We start from the raw sequence: 21116 nt of genomic DNA, 5'->3' as shown, positions 1-21116 counted from the left end.
TGTCGTGCGCTGCTGAAAAAAAGAGTGGTACGCAACCTCTGCTTGCCTTCTAAAAATCTGGGCACGCCTGCAAGATATGCGTCATTTTGAAGTTACGATGGCACGCGCCAGCTTGGCTGTGGCTACTGTACACGTGAACACACCAAACAGACTCTGTCCGACGGCCGATTATCGAGTTAGTGTGTCAGGGCCTTTACACATTAGAGACAGCAGTTATGGTATTTGTGGTTGTGGTAACAGACAATTAACAGATAATTGCCCAAAGCCACTGTGCAATGGGGCTGAGACATACCCACAACGCTATGTATTCATTCAACAAGTGCTGTTACAATGGACAACAGAAGATGCTTTACAGAATCTAAGAACTTAGAGGGGCATACTGCATTCTCACTCTAAGAAAAGAAAACTAATTGATAGGGGACACTGAGCAACCATCTCACACTAGGTCAAAGAGAGTTCTCACTGGTGTCCATCAGTTCACACACCAGAGTCCCATTTCAGAGTAACACGGGTCGTAAGCACAGCCACCACTGACACCATAAAGACAAGTCTCCTCTACTTAGTTTTACAGCTACTCTAATACACGCAATCAGCCGTAAAATGCACCCTCACACAAAAGGGCCCTCCAATAAGCTTCTTGTGGAGGGCAATAAAACCCAGCCACCTTGGGCAGAAAACAACTGCTTCTCCTCAAGTCGATTTATGTCCCAGCCTCTCTCGTTGGGTGACAGAAGAAAAAGCAGCTATGTTTCTTTTTTTGGGGCAACGCCGTCATCTAGAGAATTGAGTGCCATTGCGATGAGGAGCCGTGAAAATCAGCTGCTGTAAAACATGATGGCAGCCTGATCAGTAAATAGGCCCTGCCTGTCAACCGGACTTTTTTTAAGGGATGGCCATAAACTGGCAGCGAGCGCAGAGACCTTTTGAGATGCTGTTGCTGGAACAGCAGGAGCAAAGTACATGAACAAGTAAATGTAATATACACATTACAATATATATCACCATCTATTATTGAACATAACTGGTTTTAACTGGCTTTTGTTCATATTTGAAAGAAAGCTGCATGTTTTACAGCACCGGATTTCTTTACAGGAATTTTGGCCAAAGACACAACACATATCATAGACACAGAACTATCCACAGGCCATCTAAAACTGTCAGAGCTCCTACGCACTGGGGTATGGCGTCATACACAGCAGTGGCAAGAGGTTAACACATTGATTGTAAAGGCCATTACATCACCAACATCATACCAAGCCCCATTGGGTTTAACAGTCCCAGGTAAGTCACAGAACACATCCCCATCACCAATATAGCTTAAGTGCAATGTCAATTTCATGGTTTAACAGCTTCCCCACTCGATATCAGCATAAAATAGATGTCTGTATAGTACAAGTGGAGATCATGGAGCTGTATTTTGTGTGAAGTTGGATTTATATGACTGCCCTTAATCAGGACAGCTTTAAAAAGTCTTCCTCTTGGGTAAACAGAGATGATCTCCAAATGTTCCACGTCTTGATGCCTCAGTCTGACTGATGGTCAGGTACAGCGCAACTTAGTGTCAGTCAGGAACTGCACATAACCCCGACTGAAACTGTGTAGGTGGAATACATGGTAAATCCTGCTCTGAAGTTTCTTTAAATTTGCTTGACAATGTCTATTTACACATGTCTTTCCTCTACAAAGTTCATTATTCCAGAGTGTTTAGCTCCGTCTTAGACGCCTATTAACAGGTTTCTCACAAGAAATTCATCTCTCCCCCTCCTGACAATCCCCACCAGCACAATGCAGGTTTTAGCTGGGATGAGAGACAGTGGTGATGGCAGCTTGAGTTCATCAACAGGGGTATAAGCCTGAAAGTTAACCAGCGCTGGGCCATTAGGCTTTTGATACGTAAGCTCTCAGCGCTGTGTAGTATCGCCAATGAGCGATGCTTCAAAGATGTGCACGGTGGGAGTCGAAAGGCAGAAGGCTTAGGGCTTTAAAGTACTGTAGCTGTGGGGAAGTTTTCTAAAGTATGCCGAGTGGAGATTTTCTCGCAGAGGGAGGGAGAAACAGTCTTACAGTAGAAGGGATGAGTTGAAGGACTAATGTGTAAACCATCTGCGTGACTGATAAAAGTGATTTGTGCTCTCATCCCCGTCTTCTTAAAGTCTATGAACAGGATTCACTCAATATCAGGCCCTTTTGATCAGTCAGGGAGAAACTGAGTGAAACGAAAACTTTCAGAGTTTGAAAATGTGACGAAGCATAGCCTCCAATATCCAGTCACACACAAACACATGTGCACCAGTTAGACCATAGAACACATTAACACAATTCTTGGCTGAGAAATCAGATCTAGGTGCACTCTCACAAACAGTTTAGGTGAGATCTGTGAGGATGTATTGCATCCCCCTGATATTAAATTGTGCAGTGTGGCTGCAACAAAAGCAGGCTGGATGACTTACTGTGCGTGCCCATAGAGGCCAGAGGGAATCCATTTGTAGCCATTTCATGCATGATGTAAAGCAACTAGCTGAGGAAGAAAAGAGGGGGGGACAGTGGATAGCAAATGGGACATCCTCCCTCCCAGTCTGACTCTGGAGAAAGACAAGTTTTTCCACTTTTTTTTCACATCAAGGTGACGACAGGAGAAAGAGAGCAAGTCTTGGTTTCTTCTTCATGCCTGTTACGCTTTTAATGATGAAAGCATGCCTATAAAAACTTCATGACTTTAGTAGCTCTGTGAGCAAATTTAGCTTTTACCATCCCCAGCAAGTTTGTTCAAGTTTGCAGCTTTACAGCTAGCTATACCGTGCAAAACTTTGCAAAGTCAGTCACATGCATACCTGTGTGAAGCATGAGCCAGACTGAAAGAGATGGAGTTTTGAGGTAGTCCTGCTGTGATGAGAAGTCCCTCAACTTGGCTTCTAAAGGAATCTATAAACATCTAGAAAGCATGAAGATCTTCCGATACGGACTGGTGGTGCTGAAAAGCCCACGTCTTTAACGTGCTTCTGAATACAAAGGCATGTTTCAATAGCAGGGAAATGTGATATTCCTGAAATGTGGAAAAGCACGCAAACATGGTTTTGATCCCTGCAACCAGTGACTAACTACTAAATGTCTTTGTGTGAAACCCTACTTACCTTTCTTTTAGGATTACAGTATCAGCTACATGCTTAAAATAGTGATAAAAAACTATATAAATCTATATAGGATCTAAAGATGTCATTGGCCAAATGGATACAAGCCATTACATAATCACAATATTCCCCTTTAACGTGAAAGGATTTTTTAAAGTTAATTCTGTGAGTGACTTGGCAATGTGTAGAACAAGGTTTCCTGCTCGCAGATGAATTTGATCATGTTCCCTTGTCAGACTACACAAGCTCCAACAGTGACACCACAGTGCCCCCTGCTGCGGCTGAATAAAAGTACAATCTGAGGGGAGCAATAAGTCATCACTGCATCACAAGCTCCTACTTCAGCCAGTGGATCATTCTGACACCCTGGAGAGGTGATTATACTTATTCTGATGTATGCCTTCATTGACATGCCCCTGCCACACAGTTGAGTGAGTCAGTGTGGAATGAGGACATGTGTGGTATAGATCAAGAATTCCCTGGTGTCCATTCAGTGTAATGTGCTTCTGTAAAGTGGACTCAACGGGTAGGCCATGGCACAAACAAGTTGTCAGCTTTGACTCCCATTTGCTGATTACAACGCAATATTCTCTTCCTATTTGGATTGACAACTTGCTGCAATTGGGAGCAGTTGTACTCCTGGTGAAATAAATAGTATATCATTCAATTGACGAGAACAAAAGGATGCTCTTAATAAAAACTTTTTCCATTTATTGGGTACAAAAATTAAATATTTGCTTGGTTTTCTTTATACCATTATCGCTGAACGACTTGGTTTTGTAACTGTTTGTCTGACAAAAAAAGCTATTGTGAAACAAAGCTGGGAACATATGGTAATATATTATTATGCTGGACTTTTTACAGGCTAAACAGAACATTGGTCCACTGAAAAATGGCCAGTCCGATAATGACAATAGGTTTCAGTCCTCCTTTTTAACCCCATCTATTTGTGTTTCTGTTTGCTACCTTTGACTCACATAAAGTCACAAAGACTTTCAGCAGGAATTGGGCAAACTAAACATTTTGAAAAGCTTTTAACATAAGGATCAGCTGTTTAGATGTTGCCATTATTCTTCTTGTACCTGCCTGCAGGAAAAAAACATAAGTTGGTTTTGCTTCACCAAGTGCCTTCCATGTTGTATTTACAAGACATTCCATTATGCTTTGTTACTTTACTCTGGGTCACGTTACGTTTGGTTACATTATGTTATATTGCGTTGCAGTGAATCATTTTATTTTATACATTGCATTATGTGTTCTCCAAATTTGTAGAGACTCTATAGATCACTTTAAAACAGACAGTGAACCCCCTGCATAAAAACTCCTTTATACAGTGATTTCTTACAGAAACATTGTGACTTGATAATAAAAACATTTGTGAAAAAATCTGTTGGGGAGAGCAAAGGTGGCACATTCCAATAATTCATCTCAACTTTCTCCTTTACTAAGCCAGCCGTGAAATACAGAATGAATGTGTTGTTCCACTTCCACTTCTAAACACAACAACCCCCACCCCCCGCCGGGACCAGCCTCGCTCAAATGGGTGAGACATCACACGTGTGAAATCACAGAGGCACACTGCCATGTTCTGATATGGAGGGGTCAATCTGCATGGAGCACTACCACAGTATTTATTTGTTGTGTTAAGTTTCCTTATCCATATAGGAAATCAATTGGAGGTATTTGGGAAGTTAGTAATTGTTTTCTGAGTTTATTTTCCATTTTATCTGCAAAGGAAATTGTAAACGTGAGCTGCCCATAAGGTACATATTCTTTTACCCCTTGTTTAATGACGCAGGTTTATGACATTTTGGGTAAGTAACGATAAAACTGTAGCTGGAGAATACACAGAAAATAAAAACAGTTTGGAATCTAAGCTATGAATGCATTTAAATCCATATGTAATTGTAAAAACTGTGTGCTGTTTCAACTCAAGTTAATTCAATTTAATAATTATTTGAATTAGGTCACTACAGATAGAAGATTGAGAGACATTACTGACATTATTGTCAGTAGTAGATTGTTTCTAACAGTGTTTCTAAGACAACTATCTACTCCAGGAGCGCAGGAGGGATGACAACCACACTTTCTCATAGTCAACATTATTTGGTTTAAATTGTTGTCTAATTGTAAAAAATCCTTGTTCCTTATTCTTAAAGGCTCATTAGCTTTGTGTCATCCCTTTCAGTTGAAATCTAGAGGATATTGGCCCAAAAAAACAAAACAGATTGTAGTTCACTGTACATTAACTTGCGGGTGAGTACACAGTTTTACTTGCAAGACACGCACACAAAGAATTGTGTGCACCCACACACACTTAGACACACCCAAAATTATAGCAACGAAGAGGCAGCATCCACACTGACAAAAACACAGCAGAAGAGACCACCTGTCAGTGTGTGTTGAGCGCCACAGGCAACATCACCTGCTCGCGGTAAAAAAAAAAAAAAAAAGGTTTTGATATTCATATCAACTCCATACGCTCCAATCCAATACCTCTGACTTTCCTTTTTTCTCTCTCTCTCTCTTTCTCTCAGACATGATAATGACACAACATAAAAGTGAAGCGTAGAAATCGAGCAGTGCATGTGAGGTGTTTGATCTACAGAAAACACAGCAGCATTTCTGGAGCTGAGCAAACTCCCCCTCCTATGGGGGAGGGGGAAAAACAAACGACAAATTGCTAAGAAGTTGGGGAAAGTTTCGAAGCAGAGCACATAAAATGGAGACGCAAGCGCCGCTGCTGTTGTACACACTCATGCAAACACACTTGTGAAGGGATGGGAGTGGAAACAGACAAGGGCACTCGGCCAAGTTATGAGAGGGAACTGGGCCAGGGTAACTGTCCTGCCAAACTGCCCCCCAGGCTGCCGAGGACAATCCAGCATCATGACCGCCATCAACATCGCAATTAGAAAGCAGGACTCAGCTGGTGGACTGGGAAGGACTGATCGGGATGGAGGAGATGCGCATATCAGCAGCAGCATAAAAATGACCATTTTGACAAGCAATTTATTTTTACATGCAATTAAACAACTCGCCACTAGCATCAGATTAAGGTAATTCAACCTGTCTTTGCACATAGACTTTCAACAACCTCTTACAGATGTGTCATCCCTAGCAACAATAAAATGCCAACTGATGAAAAATGCCAGAAAACAATCCTCAAAATGCTGATTTGCATTGGAGACAATTGTAATAATCTCACCCATAAGAGAAGATGTGTTTACTGTGTTTAAGGAAACAAGTGTGCTATTTTTGCAAATATGTGTAGGTTATTGGTAGACAAAGAAGATACGAATGACGGATTGTCAGGGCAGGTAAGCCCAAATCTAGATTGGTCAGCCACTACCCTCCCTGCTTTGTCTCAGCCTTGTTTAACATCGATTCAGCTTTCGGAGGGCTAACTGATATTGTACTTTATTGCTCTTTGTTGGGGAAAAGTGTGTCTTTGCTTTACAACCCTCTCCATATATGAAACACTACTGCCAAGGTAAATGCAATTTATTCTGCCTCACAAGTAATGTGGGAAATGTATTCCTTCCCTGCCGCAAAACTCATTTTCACAGCCAAATGACAAAATATTAACGTAAGCTTCAGAATGAAATGTCACAGTGGTTTCTTTGTCAAACTAAAGTAGGGGCTGGTTCTCCTAATGCAGTGTTCAGAGGCGCTGTGGCAAGGGGAAACTCCCGGTGCGGCTAATCTGGTCTCAGGTGCCACACCTGTGCTAATAGGACTGCTAATTGGAGCGTGGCACCATGAGAGTACACACACATTGACTAATTCCAAACACACCAGGAAGTTGTATGCTTCACCTTGTGGACCGTGTGTGTGTGTGTGTGTGTGTGTGTGTGTGTGTGTGTGTGTGTGTGGTGTGTGTGTGGAACAAGTGTTTGGCAACAAACATATTTTATCATGTTTTTTAATTATTAAACAGTAACGTTTTTATCATAAAATATGCATGAAGCATGAAGACAGGTAGAGATAAAGACAGAGAAAATGTGGGTAACGAAGACTGAACAGAGGTCTTTCGACTTGACAGAAGTGCAAAAGCTTATTTTTTACGGTTTTCTTTTTCTCTCATTCTTTCTGTGTTCTCTTCATTCAACCCTTCTCCTACTAACAATAAGCGTGGCGGCAACATGTTGAATAAAATAACAGCATGGGTTGTTGTCGGAGCAACCTGGTTTGGGATCTGTGTGTGGTGGTGTGTGGTGTTGTGTGTGTGTGTGTGTGTGTGTGTGTGTGTGTCACACCATGTTATACAGGATCCGAAACATGCACACATAAACTGCCATGAACATTGCCCTCCCCCATTCTGTATATCTCGTACATACGTCCTAAACCTTTGTCGTGCCAAGCATCTTGATCACACACAGACACACACACATCCATGCCATTCTATTTTAAATAGAACAGAATTGCTAAAAAAAAAAAAAAAAAGCCTCCCATGTGCACACTCCTACAGAAGAAGAAATCAGAAAGGATCGAGGTGCGCTAAAATACAACAGAAAAAAGGTTTGTTTTTTCTGGTTGTTGGTGATGGGGATGTGTTCCACAGTTGTTGTTCATAGAGCCATATTTGAACACAAGTAGGAGGCACATCTGTCGAGTATTTCTTCCCTGTCATGAATTATTAACATCCTGTCATTGCTGGCAGCACCAGTCATCATTATTTCACATATGAATAGAAATAATGACAAAAGTGTGTCTCGCGTCTATGAGGTGTGCACAGAGTGTTTGTGGAGGTCGTCATAACAAAGCAGGAGACAGAATGATCAGCAAAATGTATGTAGTGTTTGTTTGTTTTGAAGTGTGCAGTTTAGTGGATTATTAGCTACATGTACCATCATTGGGTGAATTCTGTTCCTTTACGCCCCAAACCGGAGAAATCAGAGGTCACTGAAAGAGGTTTTCAAGAGGGCTCAGTCATGTAGTCATGAATGATCTGATGCTTTGTTTTATGGTACTTTATTGTATTAGCTTGTGTCTTCATTTGTGTTTTCTTGTTGAGTTCTGAGTCTTGTGTTGCCTATTGTTGAGTGTGTGTTTTGTCCTGTCTCTCATGTATTAGTTGTGGACTTTTATATATTTTAAAGACCAATGTGGCATTGGTTTATGCTACATACTTGTCCCTATACAAATAAACATTTAATGAATAAATATAGTGCATAGAAGCATTAGTGAAGCTGGTAAGGACTCAAAGTGTTGCTCCATTAGGGATTTTTGGCAACCGGTGCCTGAACCAGGCGTTCAAATCATTAAACAAAAAACAAAAGACTGAATAAAAACTGGTTACTGCACTCAGGTTGAAATCACAACAGTCATTTATGAAAATAAATAAATGTCTGACTTGCAATTATGTAACAAAAACAAATTGGATAAAGTCTACATTTGGTTAAATGCTTCATGGTTAGAAAAAGAAACCACATCCAATTTTCTCCTGTTTGAGTGGCAGAAAATTAATTTTCAAATCGTGAGGGTTGAACTCGCTCACTTTTTACTTTGGCAGTGTTTTGGTACCACCTCACCACTTTGCACATATTATACCTGTCACTTTCCACAGGTTACAGGCTGTAGTTGGGCTAAAGAGATTTCTTTACATTATATGACTTCTGGTAAATAAAGTAAATGACTGTTTGTGCCTATCTGTGTGTGCCTGCATGCCTGCATGTGTGTCTGTGTTGCTGTGATCAATAGAGTCAGTTGGTTCAGTTCATTCACTCCCTAATAATCAATATGTGATTGGAGAGGAACTCAAGGTCTGTCTCTGGCTTTCTCTCTTTTTTCATGGACTGTTTGATGGCTCTTGAGACAGGAAATCACTGCAGATCCATCTCATCCCGGAGCTGACTTCTTACTCACAGTGCCAGGTTCAATTCCTGTGCAATAACCCAGCAACACTGTCTCTAATCAGTCCGTTTACTGGTTCCACTTATTATTTATTCATCATTCTCTATTTCAGAGCTGTTCATATATAATACTTACGGTATATAATACCCTAATACCATTTATTCCAGCATCCTTTGCACTATACATAAATTAAATTTTAATAGCTATCATAATTATAATTTACTCTTGCATACTCTTCATTGCACTATTGTCTCAACCTGTGTACTGAGTATATATTGTTTGTGTTGTTGTTTGTTTTATATGAGTGAGTGCATTGTGAGCAACACGATCCAAAGCAAAATTCCTTGTACGTGTCCTCATATCTAGCAAATAAAGCGGATTCTGATTCTGACCATGGAGAAGGCGTGGGTAGAAAGATAAGCTTGTACTCTGTTAGCAGTTCAGATGAGGGTTGTAAGGAATACTGCACTTAATGGGAGACATCAAGATAAGGTCATTACCACGTTAAGAACACATTCATAAAGATAGAAAAATGTTGCATTAGAGATGCAGACACGTATATAGTATATACATATAGTTTGTAAAAGCTGCATTCATTCCCTTAACCCATAAACCTATAGCTATATTTTCATGCATTTGTATCCCCAGGTGGCTGAGTCAGGTAAATACTGTTGGTGATAGTCCCAAGATTTGTAAATTTGAACATTCAATTTAATTTTATTTATAGTATCAAATCATAACAAGAGTCATGTCAAGACACTTTACAAATAGAGAAGGTCTAGACCACATTCTATAATTTACAAAGCCCCAGTAATTCCCCCAAGAGTAAGCATTTAGTGTGACAATGGCGAGGAAAAACTCCCTTTTAGGAAGAGCCTGGGACACACCCAAGCTCTTGGTAGGCGGAGTCTGATGGGGCTGGGTGGGGGGGGGTGATGAACAATGGCAATAATAGTCACAATAATAGTTAATATAGATAATGGAACTATAACTAGAAATAGTAGTTTGTAGCAGTTCATGGCATAGCAGGGCAATGCAGGGCGTTAAAGGGTAATGCAGGGCTCCGTAGGGCATAGCGGGACATCATGTCAGTAAGACCTGCCCAGTTAAGGGTTAAAAGAAAATATGAATAGAAACGCCTTGTTAAGGTATATAATATTTTAGTTTTCCTTATGAAGTATTTAGGTTTCATGTCATGTCTTTCTGCACACTGTCAACATTACACACCTGACCACATTAGCCCAAGTGGGAAAAACCTGGATATCTCATTGAAGAGTGACTTTTCTCTCATTCAGGTCAAGCCCATTATTACAGTCAGACTAAAAATAAGCTGTAAAGACGTAACATAACAAATTTGTAACCTTCACGTCAACAAGCCTTACCTCAACTTTCATCACGATTTATCTTAATTCCAGTAATCAAATAAACGTCAAGGCAGAAATTGGTCATTTTAGACACTTGCAGACGACAAGACATACAGTAGATTGTACACAAACACACACAAAATAAGACACACACTTTTCTAATGACTGAGAGGGTTGCTTGTGTGTCCTTGGGGAGTGTCATCAGTAGGTGAGGCCACACACAGTGTCAGTGAGTGAATCAGGGCTCTCGCAGTGTAATGGGCAGAGAGAGTTACTGACAGCATGTCACATGACTCTTCTGTGATTGTTGGAAGACAGACATTTACACTAATGCATGTATACAGGACAATGCTTCTGGCACAACAGAGCAATACTATCACAAACCATCAGATAAGTGTGTGCATGAGTGCGCGCATGTGGGTGTAAGCTGATGGATGAGTGTCTTTAGAGATAAATGGGTGCCTATTATTTGTGCCTTTTATAGGCAAACTCCCTGCTGACTTCTGAATGGAAATAGCACGCAGTCTTCCCGCACACACACGTGCGCATACACACATAAAAAACACACACACATTCCCGTAACGAGCAACAACTGAGGGGCCCTAGGCTGTGGCACATCTGTTGTAGAGCAGACATAAGGCATTCATGCAGGGACTCTCAAGATTCTCCACAACACACACACACACACACACACACACACACACACACACACACACACACACACACACACACACACACACACACACACACACACACACACACACACACACACACACACACACACACACACACACACACACACACACACACCTATTCACTGTATGTGAGTGGATCACAAGCACAAAGGAAGAAGGGAGGCATAGTGGTGAAGGGTCTTAAGGGAATTTTACCTAAAAATCCCTTCTGGATGGAACCATGGCTGCACACAAAGACACACTAAGACACATTCTCTCAAATTGGCCCACTGACCTTCAGATACCCTCTATAATACACACAGCGAATAGTATTTTTCACTTCTAGTGAAAAGAGACAGAGGATAAAAAGATGGAAACAGTCATTTTGCATATTAAAGACAGAGAAAAACCCTTTCTTATCACAGCAATGAGTCGCTATGGTCCACATTTAATATGATTTATTCATTTTAGTTGCATTACAGGGCTGCAACAAATTCTTATTTTGTATTATCAATGAATGTTTGTGTGAGTGTCTGAGTGTGTCTGTTTCTGCATGTGTTGTTTTGTCCTCCCTCCAGTTTTTCCTCTCTGTGTTTTTAAAGCCCTGGGACGCGTTCCTATGTCCCAGTTTGAAACTGGTAGTGGATTTTATGTTTTCTGAATATAAAAAAAAAAATCACAAAAAATAAATAATACACACACACACAGTACAAAAAAGTGGCATGTTCAAATTCTTGTTTCATACTCAATATCATTTCTGACAAACAAAACTATTCTCACATTTGAATATCTAGAATCAAAGAATGAGTCATTTTGGCTTGAAAATTGAAACAAATTTCAAAATAGTTTAGGTAAATTTTGTGTTGATCAACTTATTGGTTATTCAACTAATCATTTCAGCTTCATTATATTAGCAGACATTGTAGTAGGAGCAGTACAGGCAGTTGTAGGGCTATAGTATTATTGAGCAGGAGTTGAGAGAGTAGCTCTATGGTCAAAATACTATTTAAGAAAGGGTTAGGGTAGGATGGCTTGTGAAAACCACATTTAATCCTACCAGGATTAGAAAGATTTGAACAATGCAACACTTAAAAAAAAGGCTTGAACAGATTTTGATTTTATTTGCTATTGATTTTAAAAAACATTTAACAATAAGGAGACTCCAGGCTGTGTGACAAATTACACCAACTAGCAATTGTGCAAGAGGAAAGCATACAGTGCTTTAGAATGTCTGTAAGCTTCCAATATTTTAGCAAAGCAGGACATAATCTGAAGAGGTCTTTAGCCTTTTCTCATGATAGGCAATGAGAGCACACAGCCGTGGTGTTACAGGGGATTCAGCCCTCTGCATGCTACAATCTGCCTGTCTAAAGCTCTCCAAAACAGGCTTAGCATCCCAGCCCTGGCACCACCTCCCTCCCTCCCTCCCTCCCTCCCTCCCTGTGCCAGTGTCAACTTCAGCACCAGCCGCCAACGCCAGGCTCAGCTTAGTTTGTGGCAATGCCTGCTCTCCACTCAAACTGTTTTTTTTCTCTGCTTCCTACACTGCTTCCTTCTTTTCTTTGATTGGATAGATCTTTTATTATTGTCTCTTCCATTGTTCATTGTTCTACTTTTTCTTTGCTTCTTTTTTTGTCTGATTTAGGTTGTCTGCTCATGTGTATGCAGAAATGCTTTAACAAATCCTTCAGCTAGACAGGTGTATATCATATCAGCTGTAATAAACCAGCCCAGTCTAAAACTTTGACTTTCAAAGTCTATCTGATCTGAGCCAATTTTGAGACATAACCTTGAAGTGACTTTGGATCTGCCAGGGTAATTCTATATGGTTCTTGGAGAGGTAGTCAAGTGTTGAAAACAGCCACTCATGGTCTGAAGACTCTTGAGACAAAAGCTACAAAGGGATACTTGTCATGCAGAAGAAACCCTCGCTTGGTTTAACAAGAAGCTGAGAGGCAGCGGGGTGAAAGAGAAATAGGTCTATATTCAAAAGAATAAGTAATTGATGGAATATTGAAGTTTTCAGTTTAAGACAGTTATTTCTTGGTAACTTTGTATAGGCAATTTCCTAGCGGACAAACGCACTGAAGATCCGCATGGAGAATGCACTGCTGCCCCCATTAGGCGAGATGAAAAAGACTCAGATGTGGAGATGGCGTCCTCTAAAATGGTCCTCCAAACTCACTGCAGCCACATAATGACACAATAAGGATAAATTGCAACTATAACTCATCCAGTTCCAAAGTGGAAACCAGGACAAAGTATCTTCCCCAGGATCTCTGTCTGATGCCAGTGGGCCTTGTGGGTGCACATCTGGATAATAGAGGAAAACAAGGTCTTTGTTATCTTAGTGCTTCTAGTTACACCCCTCCAGGGGTCTTTTTTATCCCAGTAGGGGGTGTGTATCTGTCACCTCAGTTTAGGGCCTGTTCTATTGCGGCTGACCCAAATCGGCACCCTGGGGCAATGTCGGGCCCCTTCGCAGGACTCCACCCCTGCAGATAATAGGCTTGTATGGCAAAGTATCCAGACACTGGAACCAAAGCAGCCCTGACAGCTGTCAACCAGGACAAACATCCTCCTGCATGACACAGGCACATGCACAACCTGAGGATGGTATTGTGTGTCGCTAGTACATGTATGTGTGTGTGTGTGGGTGGGTTCAAGATTCAAGATTTGTAGTTGGTTTTCTACCTAGCTGTGTAGATGTGTGCATTTTATTGTCTGTGTGGACCCCTCCATTTTTATTTCTAATTTTGGCATTGTCTATCCACAGCTCTGGTTAAATACCCGGCATTTCCAGACAGTATTCAGGCGAGTCAACGCCATGTCATGAGCAATTAGGCGCATTGGCAGAAATCTCTTCCTGTAGGGGAGCTGTCATGGATGATAATTCAAAGAAACATACATGACTAGCTGGGTTGCCTCCGAGCTGCAAGAAAGGCTTAGTAACATGACCTGATTTCACTCGTTTTACAAAAAAAAACACAGCACAAGATGGAGGAGTTGTCTGCTGCACTGCAATATGGAGTAATATTCTTACCCTAGGCACAGGAGTTGTGTATGTCATACTGCATATGCTATACAGCTGAAGCAGTAGTTTTGTCAACAAGAATGGACCAGTGCCATCAATGCTGGTGGCTCAGCAGGTCCTTATCAGCAGGTTCAGCAGGCTGTCATGCACTAGTGACGCTAGTGGAGGAGGAACCAGCCCCGGTGCGGCAGCCCATTCACTAGTCACACACACACTGTATCCACAGAAAACATGCCCCAAGGAGTACAATGACTTTCGACCTGCAGCCCTAACCTCTGTAATAACGAATAGCTCGGAGTGAATCATCTCCTACATGCTCTCTCAGTTTATATAAGATAAAAATGGACCCATACCAGTTTGCATACAAGCAAAAGTTCAGTCCTGATGCAGTTGCTACCATCAAGCACCTTGTCTCAAAACAATACACCGTAAATTAAACCCTATACCAGAGTTCTGTGTATGCACTTCTTTTCTGCATTCAACACAATACAGCTGGATATGCTGCTCTCCAAAATGCATCAGATGGAGATTAAGTCATATCTCATGCATTGGTACTGCTCCTTCCTCATCAACAGGCAACAGCTGGTTCGGGTCAACAACACCTACTCGCCCCTGGTTACAACTAGATGCGGTGCTCCACAAGGGTGTGTCAGCTCCCCACTGTTATTCATCCTTAACACCAACGACTGTGTTACTGGTGCGCCTAACCACAACATCATCAAATTATCTGACGGTATGGCACTGCTAGCACTGATGATGGAGGGGGAGGAGCCAGACCTGTACCTGACAATGTCAACCGTTCACAAGCAGCAACCTATAAAGCAAACATCTGCATTCAAATTGCCGGGGGTGCACATAGACACATTGCATTGTCCTTGACTTACCGGGTGGACTTTGTCTGCAACAAGGTACAACAGAAGATTCACTTTCTAAAGAGACTGGGGTCATTTGGAGCCAATAAGGAAACCTCAATCTAATCTTTTGCTCCACCCTTCAAAGCGTCCTGCAGTACAGAGGCTCAGGCTGGTTTAGTGGATTCTGTGTCCAACTGAAAACAAGGATATTATGTCTCCTGAGGACAGTGCTGGGTCAACCTGTGGAAATCCCCTTCCTCAGCTGCACTAAGCGTACCCTCAGATTGGCTGAGGAAATCCTCCTGAATCCTTCACATGTTCTACATGAGGAGTACCAACTTCTGCCCTCTGGGAGGTGCTATAGGGTGTGAGGTTGCAGGAAGAAGCAGTATATGCACTCTTGTTCCTCACTCTATTACACTGCTCCAACAACCAAAGAGGTGATCAACGCCTGCACATTAACCCCCCTCCTTCCACTCAACATGTACTGTGATTAAAAGCACACACCACAGGCACAAAAATAGATCATGCAACTACTCAGACAGGGACCGTGATCATAACAATCATATACTATAATATGACATATTTGGATTAGTTGGCTGTAGAATGGAAGTGTTTGTGTGCATGACAAAGACAAGGTGTGTCAGATGTTGCTTATATTGTATCATGTCTTTTTGATGATTGCTGGGTGGTTATTTACAGATGTTTTTATATGTTATTCTTTCGATTGATCAATACCATATTGACCTATGCTACCCAAAATTATTTAGCCATTTGTCATTTTGGCCATGACACAAGCAAAAAAGAGATAATTCTGATTTCAAGGGACTGTCCAAATAAATACAATAAAAAGGGGCAAATAGACAAAAACAATGGTTTGATATCACCATTGGTTCTTTAGTTTGAATAGTGAACACTGAACACTTTTATCAACTCCACTGCCTGACTTTACATAACAACTCATTCATTCCAGTGAAAGCTGTTCACCCAGTACACATTGAGGATGGGATAAAATAATCTATATTGCTATTTTGTGTGGCTCTTGTGCAATTTTATATCAATACTCTGCTCTCAAAATGACAATACGCTCTGTTGTGTTAGTGGGTTTTTTACCTTTTGAACTATGGTTGGCCTTTTTCCATTTTTTGCTATTTGTCATTTAAATATTGAAACATGTGTTTATATCCATGCTTGGTTTAAAATGATCTGACATTCATCACACTGTTTAAAACACTTCATAATGCAGTGAATAAAGATTACAGGTTTGACTACTGCTTTTAAAGAATTGGCCTTATATGAGGTATATTCCCTCTATGACTTACACAGTATCATGAGATATTGTAGATCATTTTATGACATGTGATACTACCATCATTAGTATAGGTTTGATACAGATTATTTACAAGATTCCATTGCATTAAGAAAACAATATGTGCATAAAACAATACAGCACAGATATGCATATTATATAGTGATTTTCTTTAAATACAATTACTGACTTAAAAGTCCCATGACATGGTGCTCTTTGGATGCTTTTATATAGACCTCAGTGGTCCCCTAAAACCATATCTAAAGGCTCTTTTATATAGACCTTAGTGGTCCCCTAATACCATATCGGAAGTTTCTGATCTCTAGTATGTGCCATTTCTGTGTCTGTAGCTTTTGAGCCGGATTAGGGCAGGGGGTCGGGTAGAAGTTGATGTCTTTCTCTCATGGATGGGCCAAATTCTCTGGGTGGGCAAAGCAGAGAAAGGGGAGCTAATCTTGCCCCGTATGACCTATAAGGAGCAAGATTCCAGTTCAGCCCATCTGGCAGAGCAGGATACCCAGGGCTTGGTATACACCTATTGCCATTTTTAGCCACTGGAATCACAGGCAGGCTGGGGAAACTCATTTTAATGTTAAAAAACCTTTAAAAACACCTTTAAACCACCCTAATGCATTCAAAATGACTATTCAGTTGCTAACAGTACAGGCCTGTGGTTTAGCTTCTAATAGAAAAAAACTCACAAGCATCTCCGAACTATCAGGGATTATAACTGCAAGTGGGAAAGAGATAGTTCCTGAAAAAGAACAAGGCTCAACAAATCTTCCCAGAGTAAGTGAAGTTCAAAAACTAGGAACCTAATAAACAAGCAGCAAGATACAATAAATCCAAATCCCCAGAGGAAAATTAAATGAAAAACAGCTTGCTTCCGCCCACGAGCCTCTCATCGGAGGTTAGGATAAATTCTGCTTCCATACTGCAGAGCTGACTCTGGTCCTCACAGGCTAATTACAGCTGACTACAGGAAGCTGTACGTGTGTGTGTGTACATGTGACACTGATTATCAAACTGTGGTAAATTAATTAAAGTGCAGTTTATATCAAGTCTTGACGCTGGATCAGAGGACGTACAGTATGAATGGTTTGATGGTTTTACTCTCTCTGTCTTTCCTCCACTTACAGAACACAAAACATTCTCATACTGTATAGCAGGATCCACAAAAATGTTCAGAAACCATTGCACTAGACAATGGATCATACTAAGATGGAAAGATGCACAGTTAGGGTAGAATGCATACAGGTACGTAGTTCACAATGTGTAATACTGTCTGAGAGATGTTGGTGAGAGACAGCCAACCAGACACAATAGTCTTCAATCTATGCCAAAAGAGGCTACATTCACTCACAAACACACACACACACACACACACACACACACACACACACACACACACACACACACACACACACACACAGAGTAATTAGTCTTTGATTTCCCCCGGCAGTGTTCTGGTACCAGGGTAAGCTGCTGGGACCCTGCTTTAGCCTTGGCTAATTTCACTCACGACTTGATCTCAACCCAGCACAGGTGCCCACTTGGCACCCGGCCGCTGTTGCCATGGCAATGCCAATTCCAGGGGCCAAGAAAAGGCCAATTGTCCAAGGAGCTCAACCACAGGAGCCATGGATGTGGTACTCATAAACAGGCTGCATTAGCACAAATAGAGGAAAAGGTCAGATATGGACAGTTCAGTTAGGTTTAAATAGGCTTTCCCTTCTTTTCTTCAGTTCCTATAGGGTTTTGGCATTTTGTTTTCTCCTACTGTATGTGACTCTCATTCTGAGGCTAGTATCCATTCCCAAAAACAAGACTCAGACTCTGTGCAATGGATGGTATACAGAGAATACTGTTGATGGCTATAACTTGGGCGTGAGTGCCTCCCTGTGGTTTACAAGAGTCACTGCAATATCTGTCAAGCTGCGTGTCTACGCCTACCAGCACCTGCTGTAAAACACGCTACACTGAACCGCTCATTCAGAAATAATCGCCAAATATTTTGATAATTAATTAATTATTAAAACAAAAATTGCATAACGTTGTGTGGCTGGATTGGCTCAGTGGATAAAGCAAACACACAGATACATAGAGGTTTATGCCTTAATGCAGCAGTCCAGGGCTCAAATCTGAGCTGTGATGATTTCCTGCATGTCTTCTCACCAAGCTGTCCTATCAAATAAAGGCAGAAAAAAAAAATAATAATAACTTTAAAATAAAGAATTGCAGAACATTGTTATCAAATATAGAGATTTCTTGCTTTTCTCGCTTTTACATCATCTGACACTGAATATCTTTAGTTTGAATTGACACAACAAGACATTTGATGTTAGAAGTGAAGGGTGAAACAAAAAGAAAGCAGTTTATAAAAAGAAATGGATGGGCAGTCAAAACTATAAGACATCAGACAGAGAAGGCAGCTTACATTAAACGTTGTGCAGCTAGATGTACATCTATGATCCTGTTAGCATGCAATGCACCTCATTCTTCTACCCTCAGGTCACTGAGGACACTGCCTAAGACTGCTGGGATGTCATCACAAGCAGACATGCTCAATCTCTGTATGTGATGTAATTCGGTATTTTATATGTCAGCCAAAAGCTGAATTTAATCTTGCACTTGAACAAAAATAGCGAATCTTACTCCAGCAAAGATTTTGTATGTTGCGCTGCTTGATCTCTTCTCTGAACTGGATACATGAACACAGTGAAAATATAAGTGAAAAAAATACCTCCACTTGTTAACAGATTTGTCTGAAACAATCAGCAATCTTATTCTACACATTCAAAGGACATAGTTATATGAATCAAGCTTGCTTTTGTGTCAGACAATGAGTTTGTCTCGCACAACAACAGTTTTGAAGTGTTATACCATTTTGCATGCTAATGCAATAGCCCAATTTCCCTGCAATGACCATTAAAGTTTCATCTAATTGCATCTAATTGGCCATATCGCACCCATTAATCCCTTTATAAACTCATTTTAGCAGACGCATAGTGTGAATTTCTTACCTAAGGCCATCTCCTAACCAGAAGTCATTTTCATTGCCACATTGCCATCTGTTGTATGGATAAAGTGTCTGGCTGTATCACAGCCATTTCATAGCTATCAGAGGATTTTTTTTTTTTAAACTAAATGAATTTTCAAAAGTCTAACCTAAGGCTCTTGAGCTAGATGAAAGTTTACACCTCCTTCCTAGACACTCTTGCATGGCTGTATGAGGTTGTGTCATTTGGCTAGGGGCTTATTCAGGCCTGCTGATAGTCTCATTGGAAATGATCAGCAGTGTGTTTAAAGCTATCCATATAAAAATAGACATGAGAACACAGATTTCACAATCCTCTGAACAACAGTCGTGTATGTCTCTTGGTACACAACTGCACCGACTGTCATATGTCAGGGTTTCCCGCAGCACTTTGCAGCTAAGGCGGCCCTGATGACTGACTGCAGGCTGAGGTTGTAAGGCAAGGCATTACAGCACCTTTCAGCAATAAGGCAATTCATTTACATTCTTCAATTTTTATGATGCACATGGGTAAGTGTGTTGTAATTCTGATTAAATGTTAGGCTCTCAATCACATTGAAACTGAAACTGTAAAAAGTTGGAAAGGAGTTAGGACAAATTAGCCTGTGGAGAATAATGTTGTTGTTTTTTTCTTCCGATGCATAGATGACTTGCAAAATAAATTCTAAAGTGTCGCATTTTCGGTTGAGTCCTTCTAATTTCAAACCAAATATATAATTTAAATGTTTAAATGTTCTCTCTGGTTTCAAAATGCAGTCTAGCTGTGCTAAGAAATGAAATTGAGGTTCAATTACTTAATTGGGATCCTGGTCTGAGTGTAGCCTACTTATTTTTATGAAGCTAGACTAGCCAAAACATTTATTAAAAGCCCCATTTTGTTGCTATTTGAGTTACATCCCATGGTCTATAACTTCGATGCACATTGTGGTATGAGTCCGTATCCCTGCTGTAAATACTAAGTATGTAGTTAGTGTTTTTATTGTTATCCCTAAGCCTAACAACAACAACATGTATTTCACACAGCGTGGTACTATCTGCATCAACTGGCCTATTAATGGAAAAAAGCTATTCCTCTGCCAAACTACTACTTCACACTTCAGTCCAATTGGTGGCAGTAGTGTACTAAAAACCTAGTGTGACAACTGCCTATGAACGTCAATAAAGCCTTGAAAATCTATAGACAATAACTCAAACACACACTTAACTTAATGCATCACTAGTAACAGATAACGAATAATACTAAAGGTAGTGATAGGTCATTGTAGACGGTCCTGTTTTGTGCTCTTTCTGTCTAAATAAAGCTTTTCAACTTGCTTAGAGAAACAACTGTGTCTCAATAACCTCTGTGATCTAAGCAAATATGTCACCAACACACCACAATACTGTAATATCATTAGAATTATCTTTATAAAGGTAGGAAATGTGGACATAGAGCATCATTTCACTCAAGAACCAAACGTGGAACAGCAAGAGGGACCTTTACGCAACACAAAACCAAAAGTAAAACCAACCAACTGTACAGATATAGTCTCATATTCCTCATGCAGGTGTAATGGAAGATAGATCATCACTGTGGAGCTCTGTGGAGCAGAGACAGACAGGCTGCAGCCTGCAACTCTATGACTGCATATGAAACACAACAGGATAATCTGACTGCTGAACCTGAGCCAGACGTCACTCATGCTGCACACACACACAAACACACACGCATGCACACACACATGCACACGCAAGGCTTGGGTGCTTCCAACGGTAGAGTCACCGAAACTTGCAAAGTGACAACAGTGCATTGACTTCTGCTCTGCTTTCACTCCACGTCAGCAAACATCAACAGTGGACCTCAGCAGTCAGTAAATATAT

The 21116-nt window shown here is 40.8% G+C and overlaps 1 protein-coding gene across 1 annotated transcript in view; it reads right to left on the bottom strand.

Moving 5' to 3' along the window:
* The window catches only part of LOC116672026 (partitioning defective 3 homolog), a 398621-nt gene that overhangs the window by 328192 nt on the left and 49313 nt on the right, over positions 1 to 21116 (bottom strand).

Source organism: Etheostoma spectabile, chromosome 22 (genome assembly GCF_008692095.1).
Source record: "Etheostoma spectabile isolate EspeVRDwgs_2016 chromosome 22, UIUC_Espe_1.0, whole genome shotgun sequence".
Lineage (NCBI taxonomy): Eukaryota > Metazoa > Chordata > Actinopteri > Perciformes > Percidae > Etheostoma > Etheostoma spectabile.
Note: the sequence above shows the minus strand (reverse complement) of the source record. Positions and strands in the feature narration are given on the sequence as shown.